This window comes from Bacillus rossius, chromosome 11 (genome assembly GCF_032445375.1).
Source record: "Bacillus rossius redtenbacheri isolate Brsri chromosome 11, Brsri_v3, whole genome shotgun sequence".
NCBI lineage: Eukaryota > Metazoa > Arthropoda > Insecta > Phasmatodea > Bacillidae > Bacillus > Bacillus rossius.
The window spans coordinates 28,745,472-28,764,939 of NC_086338.1; the positions used below are offsets into that span (position 1 = coordinate 28,745,472).

A 19,468-nucleotide genomic window follows, 5' to 3' on the forward strand; every position below is an offset into this window, starting at 1 on the left:
ATTGCTTACAAATAATTTTTTTTTTCTTCATTCTTACTAAGAATCCCAAAATTAAACATTTTCAGGTGGCGAAGGAGTAGACGTTCTCACTCTTAATGTTGTCATCATGAATCGTGAGACAATTTTACAAAAATGTGGCAGTGTATCTTTAAAGATAAACAAAATTTAACCAGGGAACAAGACGAAGTTGAAAAATTGTTGGCTTGTTTCAGAAAATTCATGTATCAAGTATACTATCTTTGGTTTTAACATTAAAGTTGTTTACATAGCTTGGTGAGTCCATTGGTACAAAGCTCGAACATTATTAAGTGCTAAATTGAGATTTCCTGCTTATAACGTTTTATTGCTTAAATGTTTTTTTCTTGTGCTACCTTGAAAAATATTATAACAGGGTTCTGCAGTATAAATTATCAAATATATATATATTTTTAAATAGTCTGACAGTATTTGTTACAAATTTTCTTACTAAATACCGCTCCTTGATTTGTCCCCACCCAAGTGAAAGAACAAAGAGCAAGAAGCTGTAGTACAAAATTTTTTAACTATTATTCAAAAATTGTTGTTCAAAAAATGTTTTTGATAAATGTTATTTTTTCATTATTCTTTATTATTGTATGGTACAACTGGACCCTCCTAATCCATGTACGGTTGAATTCTGAACCCACCCCCCATAAACAAATTGTTTTTTTTTCCAGTTTGAGTTAGATACACCCTTAGGGCTTGTGTTCCGAAACCAATTTTCTTGTGCAAGCAAGCCATCTAAGTGTAGCAACAATAAAATCTAAAGAAAAGAGTGAGTGACTTAGGTTCATGCAAAGTGAAGTATTTATTTCTCTATCTGATTTTACTTACCTGACTATACAAGCATTCCTTGGTCTTAAAAATGATATGAAGATTATATCACACTTCTGTGTTGTAAGCACCAACCGTAGAGCACATTTCTAATAAAATTAATTTTTACTGATGAAACTTTATTACAAAGTTAGTGTATAAATAATTTTTTCAAAGACGTGTATTTAATTCAACTTCCATTATCAATATATTTGTCAAAAATCAGTAACGAAGTGAGTAAAAATATTTTTTGAATCAAAGACACAAGCTGACTGTTTAGGAGTAAGATTTTTAACTACTGTGCATTATTCTATTTTAATTTTTTTTATAATTTTCAAACAAATTTCTCAAGCATTTTAAAAAAACAATTAGTATAAAATAGATTTAAGTGATCACATCTAACAGTAATACAGTATAGAGTTACAAAACAGTTGTGATAACCTGACGTTAAGTGACAAAACAAATATGTTTCACTTAGGTACATGTTTACCACCATAAAAAGGGGGCGCGGAAAAGTACCATACTGGAAAAGTACCATACTGGTATGGTACTTTTCCGTATGGCACAATTCCGCCTCTCTTCTTCGAAAAAGACGGAAAAGTACCATACTGGAAAAGTACCATACTTGAAAAAGGACGAGGCGGAATTGTGCCATATTTTTTTACACACTTCATGGAATGACTGCAACGCCTCTGTTCTCAGAATAGTGTAGAGAATTCGCCTGTAGACAGCGCTGTCAACTCCAACAGTGCCTTCGGTTAACTCAAATGACGCCAGATAGCAGCACGTGTTCTTTTTAAAGTATGGCACTTTTCCGGTATGGTACTTTTCCGTCTGTTTCGAAGAGGCGAGGCGGAATTGTGCCATACGGAAAACTACCATATTTTACTACAAGATTCAAAAACATTCGTGGCAGCTATAAATTATATATTTAAGTATGGTACTTTTCCAGTATGGTACTTTTCCGTCTGTTTCGAAGAGGCGAGGCGGAATTGTGCCATACGGAAAACTACCATATTTTATTACAAGATTCAAAAACATTTGTGGCAGCTAAATATTATATATCTAAGTATGGTACTTTTCCAGTATGGTACTTTTCCGTCTGTTTCAAAGAGGCGAGGCGGAATTGTGCCATACGGAAAACTACCATGTTTTACTACCAGATTCAATAACATTCGGACCAGCGATAGATAGGCTATGATTTTTCATTATTTTTTTTTAAAGGTTTAAAAATAGATATAAAAATATTTACTAGGTATAATATATAATACAACATCACTACTGAATTCATACTAAAATTTTAATTTAATATATATTGCTTAAACTAAGAGAAAATTAATGAATTATCTACACCAGATTTTTTTTTTATTATACCTCTTCGGATATTATCTTATGACAATGAAAAATTCACTGAGGTGCAATTCATGTAAATAAATATCCACTTGTGTCAGATATTTTTATTTTATATTATTGTACTGAAAATTTGTGTAAAACTTCATGTTAGCTTTTATACTATATGTATCCATGGACTAGAAATTCTGTGATTATTCATAACCGGTATGTTTCAATCTTTAAAATTTGAGTAACTTTTATGATTGACTAACGTATTGAAAAATTTAGCTAGGAATATTGAATTAGCATGTTAAAAAAAAGACTGACAGCAAAACACGTATTTTTTTTACTTGGTCTGCAAAATCACTTAATATTTCAATATTATGTCAGATTTGACTCGTAGAAATATATGTCAAGCTTCTAAAAATGTGCATGTCATCCCTGAAGACGTATTTTACCATAATTTATAATATTTGAGAAATAATGCAACTGTATGTCCAGCAAGCTTCAGTTATGCTTTGTAGCATCTTCTTGCAATTACACTGGTGAACGATACTATTAAAATTATTATTATTGTTATTAGGTTGGTTGACTTTTTGATCACATACATTAAAACTGAACCTGAGAAATAAATCAAACATTCATAACTCTTCTGTGGTAGTCAACTTAAAGTACAGTGGCATACACTAGAAATTAGAGATCTTGTGTGATACCAATCCAAACGTGTTAAAATAAACGTAACTGTTAAAGAAAGATATTCATGTCAAACTTACAGTACTCAAACGACATAGATTTAAGTATATTACTACTGTTTTTAACAAAGAACATTTTTTCTACGAGGTGTACATTAACATTAAATGAGAACTTTGATACGTACGTGGTATACTGTCTTGATTGGAACAACTTTACTTTAAAAAAAAAAAATTAAGTCACATTAAGTTGTAACACCAGTTTATGATAATTATAAGGCAAAATGATACTTTTAGTTTAACATAATATGTTTAAGTTCTTAGGAATATTTTTACATCTATCTTAAAAAGAGGAAATATTCTGGATATATATTATCGGTTAAATTTAATTAAATAGTATTAAAATAATGAAGATCGGTCTTCAGCCAAACTCATTATGGTGGTGGGATAATAATTTAAATGTAATACATTTACTCGTGCGATTTACATAATTTTTGTGATAAAATTGTGAAACAAAAACTATATTATAGATTTTTAAGACCTTAATGGCGCTATGGTTTCAAACGTTTAAATATTTCCTTAAAGATGGTTATATGATGAGATATAATTTTCAAAGTACATATCATAAATTTCAGGCTATTCATTTAATCACTTAAAGGGCCCGACTGCATTTTTGACTGAGTTGAATTCTTTAAAAAAGTCCGCGAGTCTGATACTCTATCTGAAAACAAAGCGACAGCATCAGTGGTGCCAACAAGGGGGAGGGCAGTACCCAGGGGCAGTTGACCCCTCTGCGAGTTTGACTGGAAAATAGTTTCACATACAATTTGATGAAAAATTAACATAACATATTAACAACTTTAGTGCTGATTAATGAATATGTGAAGAATACTAATAAACAGACATATTTCCTTAAAAATTGTCTGAATAATTTTTAATTTCTATATTTAGAGTATAAAATTATGAAACAACTGACTTTGCCCCCCCCCCCCCCCCCCTCCAGGGAAAAAATCATGTGGGAGCTCCTGGACACATCACTTTTTGTAATCGAAACATTGAGGAAGCGAGCTGCCAGCACGAGGGGGGTGGGGGGAAGCAGGGGGGAGAGGATGACGCGCGGGTTGGCGGAGATAGGCTGCTGTTGCCAGCTCCTTCCAGGAAGGTCACTCACACCCTCCCCCCGCCAACGCCACAGTGTGCTTGGGAGACGGAAATGAGCTTGTACCAACCTCTCAGGCTAGGTGCGAGGCAGACAGTTCTTCATTTACAGTCTTCAGTTCGTTAAAGGATAGCATACTGGTCTGGTTTCTCTTGTTATTTTAAGATTCTGTATTATGTATAATATTAATTGAGCAATGAACACTGTTATTTTAAATTTTTATATGAAATTGCCAAAAATTACATTTTAAAAACAACGTGTTTTATTTAGGTTTAATGTTCATTTAGCCACTTAAGAAGTTTTAACTCTGTAAAAATTATTTGTTACTGATGGAAACTAATTCAGTAATACCCAGTTACTAGTTTTTCTACAAATATTTGTGTTAAATTTATGTACATTTTTCACAAAATCTATTTTATGTGCATAGCCGTATCTTCAGACACTTCACAAAAGATTTACTCATATCGCTGTATCTTATAAGACACTTTTTAGACACGTGTCTTCGGAATCCATAAATTTTTAGCCAATATTTTATTACTAAGAAATTATGATAATCTGAAATAATCATTACTTATTTTTCATATATTAGAAAGAAAGATAACTAAAGAAAATTATGGGTAATATATACCTATACTGTTTTGAAAATTAAGCAAATATATTTTTGTTTTACAAACACATACCCGTAGTCTCAGAAAAGTTTGAAAAACTCTCAGCTAACATATTAATGAACTGAAACTAATTAAAAGTATTTGAATTTGGACATTTAATTTTTGTGTAATACTTCAGCTGCGAAGATGTTTATGGATAATTTATTGTTTATTATGAGATTTTTCTCCAAGCAATAGAACATAAAACATGAATCAGTCTAATATGAGAAGCTCCTAAACTTAGTTGAAAAGGATAATAATAACAACCATATAAAAACGTTAATGTGTTATTATTACTTTAACAAATTTCTTTGGCCGGAAAATACTTATCGTTACTAAAACAACCGTTACCAAAGTAAAGCAGTATTTCAGTGAGGCGCATAATCATTTTTTGATGCATTCAACACAGTCGCCCTATTTTTTAATATCTGTTATTGTATAAATATGTTATGCCGTAAATTGTTTCTTCATATGAACGCTTTATAATTATTTACTTGGAAATAGATAGCATATAAACCATAAATAATATATGCAAAAAATAAAAACCATATATGGTTTTTTTATTTTACCCATTGTTAGATGTTGCCACGGTCTGACTACTGGAAAATTATTATATAATGTTATGCTCCATTGTCCATAACCCCAAAACCGTATGTAACTGAAAAATTTATATATATTTATATAGCTATATAAATTCCATTTTCTATGGACACGATATCTATCGTAATTTTGAACAAATAACTTTCAAACCAATGTATAAAAATTGGCAATGATAAATATCGGTCAAATTAGTTAATTCCGCCTAACGGTTATAAATGGGCAACGTTTTTTGAAAAACAGAAAAATGGTTATTTCTTACAACATATGACAAATATTGCTTCTATTTCAACGTAGGAGTAATACCAAAAACTGTGTTCTAAAATAATGTTTTATACAACCAACCCTTACTGAAAAGGAAGGAGGGGGGAGAAACAAGCTTTGAAGGACAAAAGAAATTCATAACTCTCTTAGTAGGCATGTCAATGAATCCGTTTGAATTGTTTGTAAATCTTAGATGTAATTTTTATCTAAGACTATTGTCAGAAATTTTTTTATAAACCAATTTGCCGCTAGTGGATAAAAAACACGGAGAGAATTAAAAAATTTAAATGATAGTATCTGTACCATTTAAAAACTTTCTTGTTACTGTAAAACCTCAAAATATTTTCTACAAATTACGCACTATGAACACGATTGAATACTTTCTTAATTTTTTTTTCTACCTCATGTTTATATTGCCAACAATTTCTTCAAGGGGTGGAACTAACAAGGGTTGAAAGACAAAAAAAAATGTAGTGGGAATACTCTCAAATCCAGAATAATCTATAAAAGAATCATAAACATGATCCAAAAACTTGAGCTAAAATATTCTTTATGTAAGGAACTATTAGAGTAAGAATGGGAAGTGATGGAACTAAAATATTTTAAGTTTTCTTACTATTAATTGATTAAATGTATTTTAAACATTGTTAATATTATCCAAACCTAAGTCCAAAGTAAAAATTTATATAAAATTAACAACTAAGGTAGTATGCATAATACGTAAAATCGTTCTAAGTTCTTCAATGCTGGATGCATTAAATTAAAACCATTTGAATAATTTTCACTCTGTGAAAAATGAGAAAATATTAAATCGATCGGTTTGGAGTATTTAATAACATATTATATAATGTTACATAAAGTAATTTTTTAAAAGTGCCATAAGTTTATAAAAGTTTCTGGAATATTACAGAATAATCAGGAACTTTGAAATGTACCTACGCCTTTATGCTGTAATTTTTTTTTTAAAATTAGGATTGGATTGCCACTTCTAGATTATGTAGGAAATTAAGTGAAAACTAACCTTCGTGCGCATGTACTGACTTCACATTAGATACTTATTTGAAGAGATCCAGAAATATTTCGGATTCATCTGGCGTCTGGGTGGAATTAACAGTCCGACATGTGCTAAAACGAGGTTTGCTTTTCAATTTATTAGCGAGAACAGATTTTTTTATCTTGTTAATCGACACAACTTGATTTATTTACTTTCTCCACTAGCTTGGCATCATACAGGCTGGTATTTGAGTCAAAAATTCAACTTTAATGATAAGCATTGGCCTTGGGCCCCGAAGCACGAAGATAAATATGACGTAATATATCAGATAATGATTTTTTATTTTTTATTTATAATTTTTTTTAGGTTCTATGGCTTCATTGATGTATACAAATCAAAAACAACTGCAAAATATTATAAGATGAAGTGCAGACAGGTTCTTTGATGTAAAGCTCTAAGAATTATAAAAATATATACATTAGCTGAAATTATTAAGTGCCCTTCTAAGATATTATCGGATCTTACAAACATCATTAACAGTTTTAAGATTTTTCACAAGCTAAAATGGGCCTTGTGCAACAGTACAGAAAAAAGCTTCTTGAAAAAAAAAAAATTGAAAACTGGTTAAATGAAGAAATGGTTTACCTGCTGCCGCAGTCTCTTCATTGAAATGGTGACCGTATAAATAATTCGATGATTTGAGTGATCAATCAAAGCACCGGGGAAAAAAATGGAGCTCAGAAAGAAAGTTCCTGTAGATGAATTAACTTACGCAGCTCAATTGGGTCATCGTGCAGCAGGCAATACAGCTATGGCTAATAAGTATACTTCCAGACAAAGTCTCCAACCAGAACCACAAAGTTTCGGATGGCTGCTGCCATTGTAGGGCTAGATCTTGAATATATTCTCCGATTTTAAATAATATTGAAAGTGATATCTTTGGGTTTCGATATAAGTGTCGAAAATTTTGGTACGTACACCATAAATATTGCTTAATATTATGTAGAATTGTGTGCCTAGCAACCTATGTCATCAATAGTCCACAGTATATTAACTCATGTTCCGAGGATCACATTGCATGCTTTATTTCCAAATAGTCAGTTGTCGGAATAAGCAGCCGAAGCGAGAAATAAACGTTTTATTCAGTACAGAGAAAGCTTCTCCAGAACATTTTTCAGGTTGGACTGTAATGAGGATATTTTAAATCGCTCGCGTTACCTTCGGACCCATTTTCACTGGCATGAAATCTAACTTAAATAGAAAAAGGCAGACAATATCAAAGAAAGTCTTAGAGTTTTTTTTTAAAAAACAAGCTGGTTCTTTTGATGATAGTTAAAATGATGATGAAATGTTGTAAGTTATATCTTTTGTTAACGAGTGTCTATTTATTTGTTAAATATGTACTTTCAAGTTATTTTACGACTTTTTTTTTTGTTATATATCCAATCCAGTATGTAGGCAGTATAATATTGTTACGATCCTACCAAGTGGGTTCGAGAGGAATAGCCCAATTAAAAGATTAATTGTTTAAATACTGTTTTATTGTTCACTATTTACACTTTGGTCTCCGCACTATATACAAGTCTGTTCCGCTCTATCGAGTCTCGCAGTTCACTCAGACACACTCCAGCTCTCGCCACCGGCCCAGTCCCCACTCGCAGAGGGAGGTCGGCGCCAAGTAGTCGCTGCTAGCTCCTGAAGTCGTCGCGCCGCCGCCGCAGCCCTCGCTCGACTCCGCACCACCGCTGTCGCACGCCTCTAACTAGCGCACGATTGTCGCCAGTCGCCGGGTCGCCCCAGCACGCAATATTCTTGTCTCGCCGAGACTCCCGCTCGCCAACGCACACTGCTCCAAACTATCGCACGCTGTCGCCCCTATACCACTCTTGACTCTCGCGACGCCACTCGTCCCTTTTATAGGGACGGTCCTCCACTGTCACCCTTTCTGGCTTTATCGAAGGTTTTAGACGTCGACGTACCGAGATGCTGCTGGAAAAATGACGTGGCACGAAGGAGCCAGGGCGAAGGGGTGCCGCTGCCTAATGGCCCAGAACAAGCGTCGGGGCGCACTGGTATGCGTGGCGCGTCAGTAATTTGGGCCGCTTTCAGTCAGCAAGGCGGCTCCTCTGAAGCTGGCCTTGCCAACCCGACCCTCTGTGTAACTGGTCTCCGCACTGCCGGGGACGTAGACAAGTGGCGAGGAGGGCGGACTAGACTGTTCTTAAAATGTCAAACACGTCGGCAATTCAAGCCACCTGGCCGACCGCGGACCACAACGCAGTCGTTACTACATATATATGGGTTAAGCTTGAGTAAACAGCTACAGGTATGCATACGTATAACTTTCACGAGTTTGTTGAAAGTGATTGCTTTTATTTGATTAATTAACGCATCTCCATACGAAAAGCAAAAAATATATATTTTTGGCCAGGTTTGTAACTCAAATACCAATCTATGCTGCATTGGCTCACAATCGCAGAGGGACATGCCCAAATAACTGCCTGCATCTCCATATGAAAAGCAAAAAATATATATTTTTGGCCAGGTTTGTAACTCAAATACCAATCTATGCTGCATTGGCTCACAATCGCAGAGGGACATGCCCAAATAACTGCCTTTCAATCGTTAACACTGTGAAAAAGTATAAATATTTGCATTCTAGCTTGCGACCAAATGAATGCGCAGAATTTCCGTTTGTCTTCGAGCCTATATACGGTCTGATGTAATTGGCTGTGATTGGATAAGCCCTTTTTTTAGTATTTCGTTTCTGGTTCAGGTAAAATAAGGTCAATAAATTTAAGGTTTGGAATCCAACTGGTTTTGTCTAATATGGCCATCTAGTCTGGCATAGGCTTATAGATTATAAAAAAATATTTATATAGTTTCCATGTTCGCATATTATATAACTGTGCAGAAATATTTTAAGGGTTTGAATGCCGTATATGTGAAATAATTATCAAAAAAATTTAAAGTCACAGGTAGTTTGTTTGGAGTTCGTTCAGTGTATGCTTACCTTGATTGTAATCTATATGAAACTTTAATTGGATTGTATACTGGAAAATTGAGGCATTCCACTTTATATTTTATTAAACTTCTTCAGGAGCGATGGAAGTATTATTTAAAGTCTGAATATTAATGCAGCGTTTTTGTGAAACATTGTTCTGAATTGATAATATTCTTGCTTCTTAACCTTTTCAAAGGAAGCGACAGTAGGAACCCGTCTTTTAAAAGTCAATTATCTGTCACCAAATATATTACTAAATCATACACCACATTTTAATTATCTATGACCCCACGAACGAGGAAATATGTTAAGTACAAATTAGAATAAATTATTTTTAAAAAAGTTTAAACAAAAGTAGTGTGTGACATACTTTTTTTACTTTGTAGCAGTATGTTTATAATGTAAGGTTGTAATATTAAATTAACGACTAATTTAATCTTAGTTTTGATATTAACTAAACAACTTATGGTCTGAGTATTTGAACTGTGACAGATATTTAAGTATATTTGTAAATGAGTCATAATATTTTAATTCATGTTTATTGTTCCTACTTTAATAAAATTTGAAATAAATGCCGAAATGTTAGAATTATTAAATACTTTAAAAATAAATGAAATTAAATAAAATGTGCACTGTGTTATTTAGTTGATACACTGTATAAATGATTTTGCCAAGTAGTAATAAGAAAACATTTGAAATGTGGTTAAGGATACAATTTATAGAAGATGTACATTTTAAAAGGCCTAGAAATTATAAATATAATTTTTAATGCTGTAGTTGGGGTCATGAAAATCTAAATATAACATTTAATTCTGTGATTATTTTAGATAATTATCTTCTATACATATTAATCGAGGTTAGAATTGCCAAAAAAATTTCTTTTCTATCACGTGTAAGAGTGAGTTACACGCGATATTTTTCTAATGTAACTGAAATATTCATTTTAAATCACAGATATTTGTAAACTGGCACCTTATGGCAAGCCCACGTTACTGGCGAGGGGTACAGGTGAGGAGGGTGGCCCGACCCTCGAACAATGTCGCTCTCACAATAGCCATTCCAATTCTTGAAAACTAGCCTGCTCATTGATCCCCGTCGACACCCTTCGGCTCCCGGCGCAGCGCCAGCTGCGAATGGCCCACGACAATAATTCATCATTTATTTTAAAGTAGGTACTCTATTACATTTTCCGTGGTATAAAAAATTATGCTTGTACAAAAGTCAGTCTAAACCAGTTAGGGCGACATTAAATATTCACTATTATTTCTGAAAATAAAAAATTACAATAATAATATGTTGTAGTACATATTTATAATAATCTTCTTGAAAATTTACAAAATATTTCTTGGCAACTGGCTTTAAAAGAAATCTTTCCTAGAAGTACGACATATATGAACAAACATTTATGAACGACATAGGTCACTCTAATTCTAATTAACTTGGGACTTTATATAGATTTATGTAATAATACGTTTATATAATTATTCTATTTTAATCTGTTTCACATTCCAGTTCATATTCAATGTCTTGCAATTTTCGGCATGTATAATGTTTTTTATATTTCTTTCCAAAAATACATATTAAAATATCTTTAATTAATAAGAATACTCTTGCATTTATCTAGTAATGTCATATTATTTAATATTACAATAAAAATCAGGCCCTATAACTTCAATAAGTTAAAAAAAACATATATATTCTAATATAATTCATGCTTATAGTCTTTAAAGTGTGTTATTTATATGTGATTGTGTAAGATTCGAAAGTGCTGTATTTTATAATTAAAAACGCACGTTAGTGCAATAAATGAAAAGGTAATATATTGTAAATATATCATGTCACGACTGGGAAGAACCCACCACAGATAGAGGACTTGTGTAGCAGGACGCGTAGCTCCACATCATCCTTCATATGTATGCAGGTACTTACCGAGTGAAACACACGTAGGGAAGAGAACCAGTTTAATTAAGAATTGGTTCCAGAATTATTGCTTCACATATGTTAGGTCATTAGTGCCTTACTGTATCAATTGATGTAATAAACAATAATAAAATAAGAATACTGCTCTATTGGATGCAAAATGGATTCCGACCTTCCCGGGCTTCCAGGGCTGATACTCTGCTGGGTGACAATGAGCCTAATGGCTCTGTTAACAGTTGAAAGCCCTAGCTAGGCACGCGCCTGCTATCTTTAATGAATGAGACAGAGCTGGCAACACTGGTTGACCACGTGGTCCCGTCGGTAAACCACCCCCCCCCCCCTTCCCCAAGAACAATACATGCTGTCTCTGTCTTATCTCTGTCCGCGATCTCTCGCTCTCGGCTTCTCCCAAGCGCTACCTGGCGACCATGATTCACAAACGTGTCCTTGAAGCTTGCCCTATTTATATAGGAAAATACAAACCAAACATAACAGTTGTAAATAGCGCAAATGTGGTAGTTCTTAGAGAATTATGACTACAATAATTAGTTATATGTATTAGTTCTGGTACAGATTTAAACAAAAGTGTGCCCCGAAAAAATGAAATTGCACATGCATCATGTTTTCAAAGACAAATTCTGTACTGGTTGACATTACACTGACCATTTGAGACATGCATTAAGTTCATCAGCTAGTTTAGAGCATGGTATAAGGGGGAGAGTTTGTCGAAAATCAGAATACAATAAAATGAGTACACCATCAAATAGCTGTTCATTTTCTCACCAAACTTTAAGTTTGCGATAAAGAGCTTGTAGATCTTTTTGTTTGTGAGGCATATGCATTCGTCCCATATAAAGAGCATATATGATTGTAGTACTTTACCAATTCCAGAATATTTGCTGAATTGGCATGTTGTTGCCACGATTCCAGATAACGAAATTTCCAGCAAAATTTTTAGCGGCTCATATTTAAACACTCCCATTTAACCTTTGTCAGACCAGTCACCCCAATCTTTCCCTCTACTGGATCTGATTTTTGCCAATGCAATGCATGTCGAGCAGTGTACTCGTCTAACCCCGCTTTTAACGCACATTCACTGGCTGATATTCTCCTCCTCCTCCTCTCCGTGTCAAGGAGTGCTTTCCCCAGCAGACTATCAGATCAGGCAGTTCCTGAGAACCCTCCTTACGTGAGCGAGTTTCGGACACGAACACGAGTCGTCTTGCCCAAGACCTCGGCACGTCTCCAGGCTCGGTAGAGCTTCCTTTCCGACTGAGGTTGCGAGTTTTCACTCCCCCCCCCCCTTTCATAAAAGGCTTCACAGGGAACATTGGCCAGAGCAATGACCTGGGCTAATAACCCCGACGACTCAAGGCTAAGAGACAGCCTTCCTAACGTATGGCCGCGCTACACCACTGCCCCCTGGCGACTTATGTTGTAAGCTATGTCCGCTAGTCCTTTTGCCAGTCGCCAGAGATCGGTACCTGTCCCTCGATTAGCCCCACGTTGTAGCAGACAATTTGATTGAGTCGATATTTACTCGTTTCGGACACCTCTCAGTAGGTCGCGTGGACATCTGCCAGTGCTACCAACTTAGAGATATCGAAGTCAGAGTTTTGTTTATTTACCACTCGGAAAACTACGGACTGAATCATATCATCGGCGAGACGCCCCGCAAGACTCTTGTCCGGCCGTAACTAAAGATGTAGTCAGCTCGGCAAGGGATGCTGTCCCTACAAGTCATTTTAATTAGTTCTTATCCCATCTACATTCATTGTAGAAGTATTTATGCTTCAGTAGTTATATTTAACATATACATATATTTTTTTTTAATTATGGAAACGTCCGTGACTTCCGTGATTTTGCGATCTTCGGATCCTGGCGAGCTACGCTTCGAACACTAGAAGCCACCTCCCTGTCTGACAGGGTCAAAGGGTCCAAGAGCCATATCCGGACATAGCAGTTCCTCCTTCGAGTCCTCCAGCAATCAGGACGACTAGGGCGCCCTGAAGAGACATAAATTCTGTTTCGGCCAGCGAGCACCAAACCTCCGGTGCTAAAGTTGTTTTTTTTTTTTTTTTTTTTTTTTTTTTTTTTTTTTTTTTTTTTTTTTTTTTTTTTTTTTTAACTTCCCTAACCACTTTTGTATCACGACGTAGACAACATCAAAAACCAGAAATATTTATTTTGGGACTTTATAGCACTTATTGATCACTCTGGGATTGTTTTTTTTTCTATCGTTTTATTTCTTTATTTTTGTTTACCGACGCTAAATGAAACCTAATATTCCGTTTAGGGCCGGCCCATAATTTCAGATATTTTACAAGCCATATTTTTAATTATGTAATTTTAATGAGCTTTAATGTAAATTCAATAATTCAACGATTTAATAATTTAATATTATTATAATATATATGTGAATCAATCAGAGGTTATCAATTTCATGTTATAAGCATTACCAGTCAAATAAACATATAGATACTTATATCTAGACGAAATCACACCTTGTTTCTTTTTTTTTTACTTTTTTAAACTAAAAAAATCACCGTTACAGCAGTGTTTGATAAAAGGTTAGCATTGATATGTAATTTAAACTTATTTTCCAACACTGCACAAACGTAACAAATGTCAGCCTCATCCACATAGACCCTGCCTCAGGCGAGGAAACTGTATTCATATTTACATTTCTTACACCAGTACGTAAAAATAATCTTCTGGTATTTTTTACGGTACATGGCTGAAAACAGCCCCAACACGACCAAAACAGAACCACACCAGATTTCAGACCAAAAAAAACTGACTGTGAATCCCGACAACCCATCAGATACATAAAGAAGGTTAAATAAAGTAGTAATATATATTTTGTTTTGTAAAATGATCCGCTGAGTTTCAATTTATCGTCCTTTTTATGTAACTTAGTTTATTAACCAAAAACAAAACTTAATTGAACTGATACCTCAAGGATGACAATAGGTCATGTCATTTTAAACATAATTTAAATCTTGCAATATTTAATTTATTTTTTATGTGTTGTCAGGGAGTTATGATTTTCGGTCACGTGACTAAGATCAATACAATGGATTGCATTTCAACTAGTGACCTGGAGTTAACATTTGAAATAAAATCGCAAGCATTTGATTGCTGCTTAGTTCTATAGGTTCTTCAGATACCAGCCATAATTTACCCATGTCTTTCGAGTATTCGAACTATGTGATAAGCATTTCATTACTTAAGACCATAGTAGCATTTTTATATTGAAATTCACACATTTATTTGAAAGTAATTGTTATCGTTTAACAGATAATCAAATTTAAAGCAAAAAATAAATAAAATTTAATTCGATGTAGCAAGAAAATGATTATTACAATTATTGAACGAATTAACACCTTCTTTATTTGACATGTTTGAAAATGTATTTTTAATACATAAACAAATATTATTCAATGTTTTAAACTACAACTGTCAGTATGATACGTGCTGATATCAGGTTTATGGACGAGAAGGACACAGTTTTGGCATAAAAGAAACAAATGATCTCACTACACATTCACCATCTCTCATCTCAAACAAATAACAGATATCTGTAGGCTTTTTTTTTGTAAAGACAATATCAACATGAATCTTTAAAAAGTATGTTCAAAAAATCTAAGAACTTAAATTTAAAAGCTGCAACAGCTGATTTTCATGTCTTGGAAATTTCTGGAATTTGCGGTGCCAGTACAAACTTATTGCTTACTGGCTGACGTAATATAGATATTTAGTAAGTAACAACAAAATATTTCGGAGGAAAAAATCTAAAACAAACCTTTGTAGGTATGCTCGCATCCAAGATTATTATTGTTTCGAGTTTCAATATATAAAACTCTTTAAGACCTTTGGATTTTTATTTGTATGTATCAATAAGCGTTACAAGAGTTCTGAAAGTATTTAAAATTCTTTCAGATAATTAATATTAACTACATTTATTTCATAAAGACTTTATTTAATAATATAAAATGAAGATTTACTCAGAATTTAACTCATGCCAATGGTAGGCTATGCTATATTTTATTTATTTAGTACAAAGTTATAAATAAGAACAATGATCCACAATACATTACCTAACTATTTTTTATAAAATACAATCATTATCAAATTGTGAATATCAACAATAGCACTCTAAAACTTCTAACAATTATTTAATTCTTATATTAAATATTATTATATTAAAATAATTTAACTTTTATAGCATCTATCCTGAAGCATGTTTGCAAAAATATTTTGTTTATGAAATACATTAATTAATATTGGTTTATAATTTTTCATTAAAATAAATAACAGAATTTTGAAAAATAAGTGTAAATTATAGCCGATCCCTCGCGGGTTAATGCAAGTTTTCGATACACAATATTGTTGCCAAACACATAGGCCTATTCTAACAATCAGTCATCCCGTATAGAAAAATTGGATAGTGCGTTTTGTTAAGAAAGCATACAGCAATCGCTGCTTGAGTTGTAAGATTGCCCTAATAAATTATTTGATTACAGCGAGTTATTTAAAATGGATTTTTTTTCGGGAGTAGTAATATTTTAAGAAGGTAGTAAGTATGTCTTAGGAGGTATTGTATTTAAGGAACACTGAAACATTGCTTTTGTTAACTTTAGTTATTATTGGTTTATTGTATTTTTAAAAAAAGTTAATAGTTGCAATCATTTGAAAATATTGTAAACTTAAATCTCATTTATCGCTGGCACGAAAGTTATAAAATCTGGTATTAAAATATGGTAGTTTTCCGTATGGCACAATTCCGCCTCGCCCCTTCGAAACAGGCGGAAAAGTACCATACCGGAAAAGTACCATACTTAAATATATAATTTATAGCTGCCACAAATGTTTTTGAATCTTGTAGTAAAATATGGTAGTTTTCCGTATGGCACAATTCCGCCTCGCCTCTTCGAAACAGACGGAAAAGTACCATACTGGAAAAGTACCATACTTAAATATATAATTTATAGCTGCCACGAATGTTTTTGAATCTTGTAGTAAAATATGGTAGTTTTCCGTATGGCACAATTCCGCCTCGCCTCTTCGAAACAGACGGAAAAGTACCATACTTAAATATATAATTTATAGCTGCCACAAATGTTTTTGAATCATGTAGTAAAATATGGTAGTTTTCCGTATGGCACAATTCCGCCTCGCCTCTTCGAAACAGACGGAAAAGTACCATACCGGTAAAGTGCCATACTTAAAAAGGACACGTGCTGCTATCTGACATCATTTGAGTTAACCTAAGAAACTGTTGGAGTTGACAGCGCTGTCTACAGACGAATTCTCCACACTATTCTGAGAAAAGAGGCGTTGCAGTCATTCCATGGAGTGTGTAAAAAAATATGGCACAATTCCGCCTCGTCCTTTTCCAAGTATGGTACTTTTCCAGTATGGTACTTTTCCGTCTTTTTCGAAGAAGAGAGGCGGAATTGTGCCATACGGAAAAGTACCATACCAGTATGGTACTTTTCCAGTATGGTACTTTTCCATCGCCCCCCATAAAAACAGTTTCAGTCAGTTAAGAATCATAAATTCACTTAATGCTTGAAAAAAAAAAAAATGTAAATTGCATGTCTAACAGTAGAAGCAGTTTGACTAATGCAGTGAACTTTCAAAGGATGTTCCAACATGGTCTGAAGCCCAACACAATTAATGCTATCTTTAATATCCCCTCCCATAGTATATAACAATTATAATGGTAGTGCCCACAAAAATTTATAACTTTCCATCATGCCTCCAGAAGTATCAATACGGAGGTTTATATAATTTCATGCCTCTCTGATATACCCAAGGATGCTAGTTCAAAGTGTGCCTCAAAAGAAACCCATGTACTAGTGACATTGAACATCGTCTTTTCATTTCGGGCTAAAACTAACCACATGAATTACCTAACAGCAAACAGTTTAATCAGAGGATTTATTTATCAGCAAACCTCTTAGTTTGATCAGTAGTCCAAATTGTTTTTCGTACTGTTCCCAGAAAAGCCCAAGGTGAAATCTGACATTCGGCTACCAAAAAAGATAAGATAACATTTATAGATGATGGGCTCTCTCAAAGATATGAAGCTCTTTCCACGTGGGTCATCTCTGAATTTTCCAATGTTGAACTTGTGTTTGCACCCAAAACTTTGCTCACACTACATTTCTTTTAAAATTTATTTTGGGCTTATTTATCACATCAAAAGTAAGGTCTTGTAGAGACACACACACACAATTAGGGAAGAAATTAAGCAACACAGCTATAAGAACCATCACTATATTTGCCTGGAGTGATATTGGGAAACTAGAAAACTAAACAGCCGGACCAAAATTAAAAAACCAGAAACACATAAATTTGAATCCATTGTTTAGTCATTATTAGGCTATCTTGCTCATTTTGACATTTCGTACCTACATATCCAACATCAACACGTTCCTTCTCAAATGAATATCATCTTATCATGTGGATGCAGTTAATTACTATTGTAATGGAAGGTCTTAAATCAGGCATGTTCGGTACTACACCCCCGCAGGATTACCGAATGACGAAAAGGTTTTAACTGGATTTCAGGAACACTAATTATGAAAATGTAAACTGTAACCGGCTAGAAAACAGGAAACACTGAACTGAAATGAAAACAGACAGTAACAATATGACCTGGCGGTCAAAGTCAACCAAAGGAATTCACTTGAAAATATCTCAAACTAATCAGCTCGACTGGTGTCGGATTACAGAACCTGCCAGACCATAGCAGCCATCAAGTTTTAAGAACCATAAAGCTTCAATTATTCAAGGTTTTGTGATCCACCATCTAAATTGTGGAATCTTAATAAAGAAAATTTATTCTTTACAAAGCATTTCTTCACCAACTATGAACATTTATTTTATAAGCTAAACTGCTTTATATAGAAAAAAAACCCACACTCACTTTAAAATGCCCTGTAAATACTACTGATAGAAATTTAAAAAAAAACTAGCAAGCAGCAGCAATCATTCCCTTTCAATACAACACAAAATCACCATTCCATACCCTCCCCCCACCCCCAGCTCGTGAATTCTACTGAAAAAACTACCACATGAAGAAGCAGTCTTTTAATTTCGCAGACATTCAGTACTCACAGCTGGCATACGTATAGTTTCAAAAATAAACTCAATACACCAAATAATATTCATAAATAAAAATAAATTAATTTTCTATAAACTATATCAAAACAGGAGTAATGGTATAGCAAAGATAAACATATTATTTAATTATTTAAACTTCCCATAATTTGTATTTTTTATTAAATTATCAAAGTGAAATTAATTAATTTTTTATTTGTTACATGCCCACCAACAGTTGTTAAACTTTTGTGGTGGGCACGGCAGATATAAACAAGTACACATTTATCACTGCGGATGTATGGACTCCCATCATCGTCGGTACCATTGCAGACAGAACACACGAGGGCAACAGTACCACACAGTAGCGGTGATAACAAATATAAACTAACATGGACAAACATAACAAACACTCAAACATAAAATAAACATAAAGGCAATAACATAAACAGACACATAAAACATATAATTACTTATTAATAAACAATATAAATTGTAAAAAGAACTCAAAAATAAACACGATTAACAAGATACAAATGTGTATAAAACATTATACGGATACAAACTTAATACTTGGATTTAAAAAAAGCTATAAGTGTTAGGAAAGAACAATTTTATTTAAATACAAGAATTAATTCAGTAATTCCTTATAAACAATAATATTTGATGTTTGTATAAAAAAGAATAAGCTAACTGAAAGCCAATTAGCTAAGAAAATTTATTCAACTTATTATAATTAGAAATTAGTCTGTATAGAAAATCATTTCTTTTTTAAGAGTGCATGAGGTAGACTTTAGTCGACTATGAAATAGTGGAACTCTGAGTCCAGTGTTGTTGAGAATGTATTTACAGTTGATTAAAGAGTTATAACAAATTTTAACAAAAAGATAATCGAGAAGATCTCTACGATCAGCTAAAGGA

The 19,468-nt window shown here is 33.5% G+C and overlaps 1 protein-coding gene across 2 annotated transcripts in view; it reads right to left on the bottom strand.

Annotated features, from left to right (window-relative positions):
* Nucleotides 1-19,468, bottom strand: part of LOC134536747 (1-acyl-sn-glycerol-3-phosphate acyltransferase alpha) — a 51,121-nt gene that overhangs the window by 13,706 nt on the left and 17,947 nt on the right. The gene's annotated exons all lie outside the window — the stretch shown is intronic.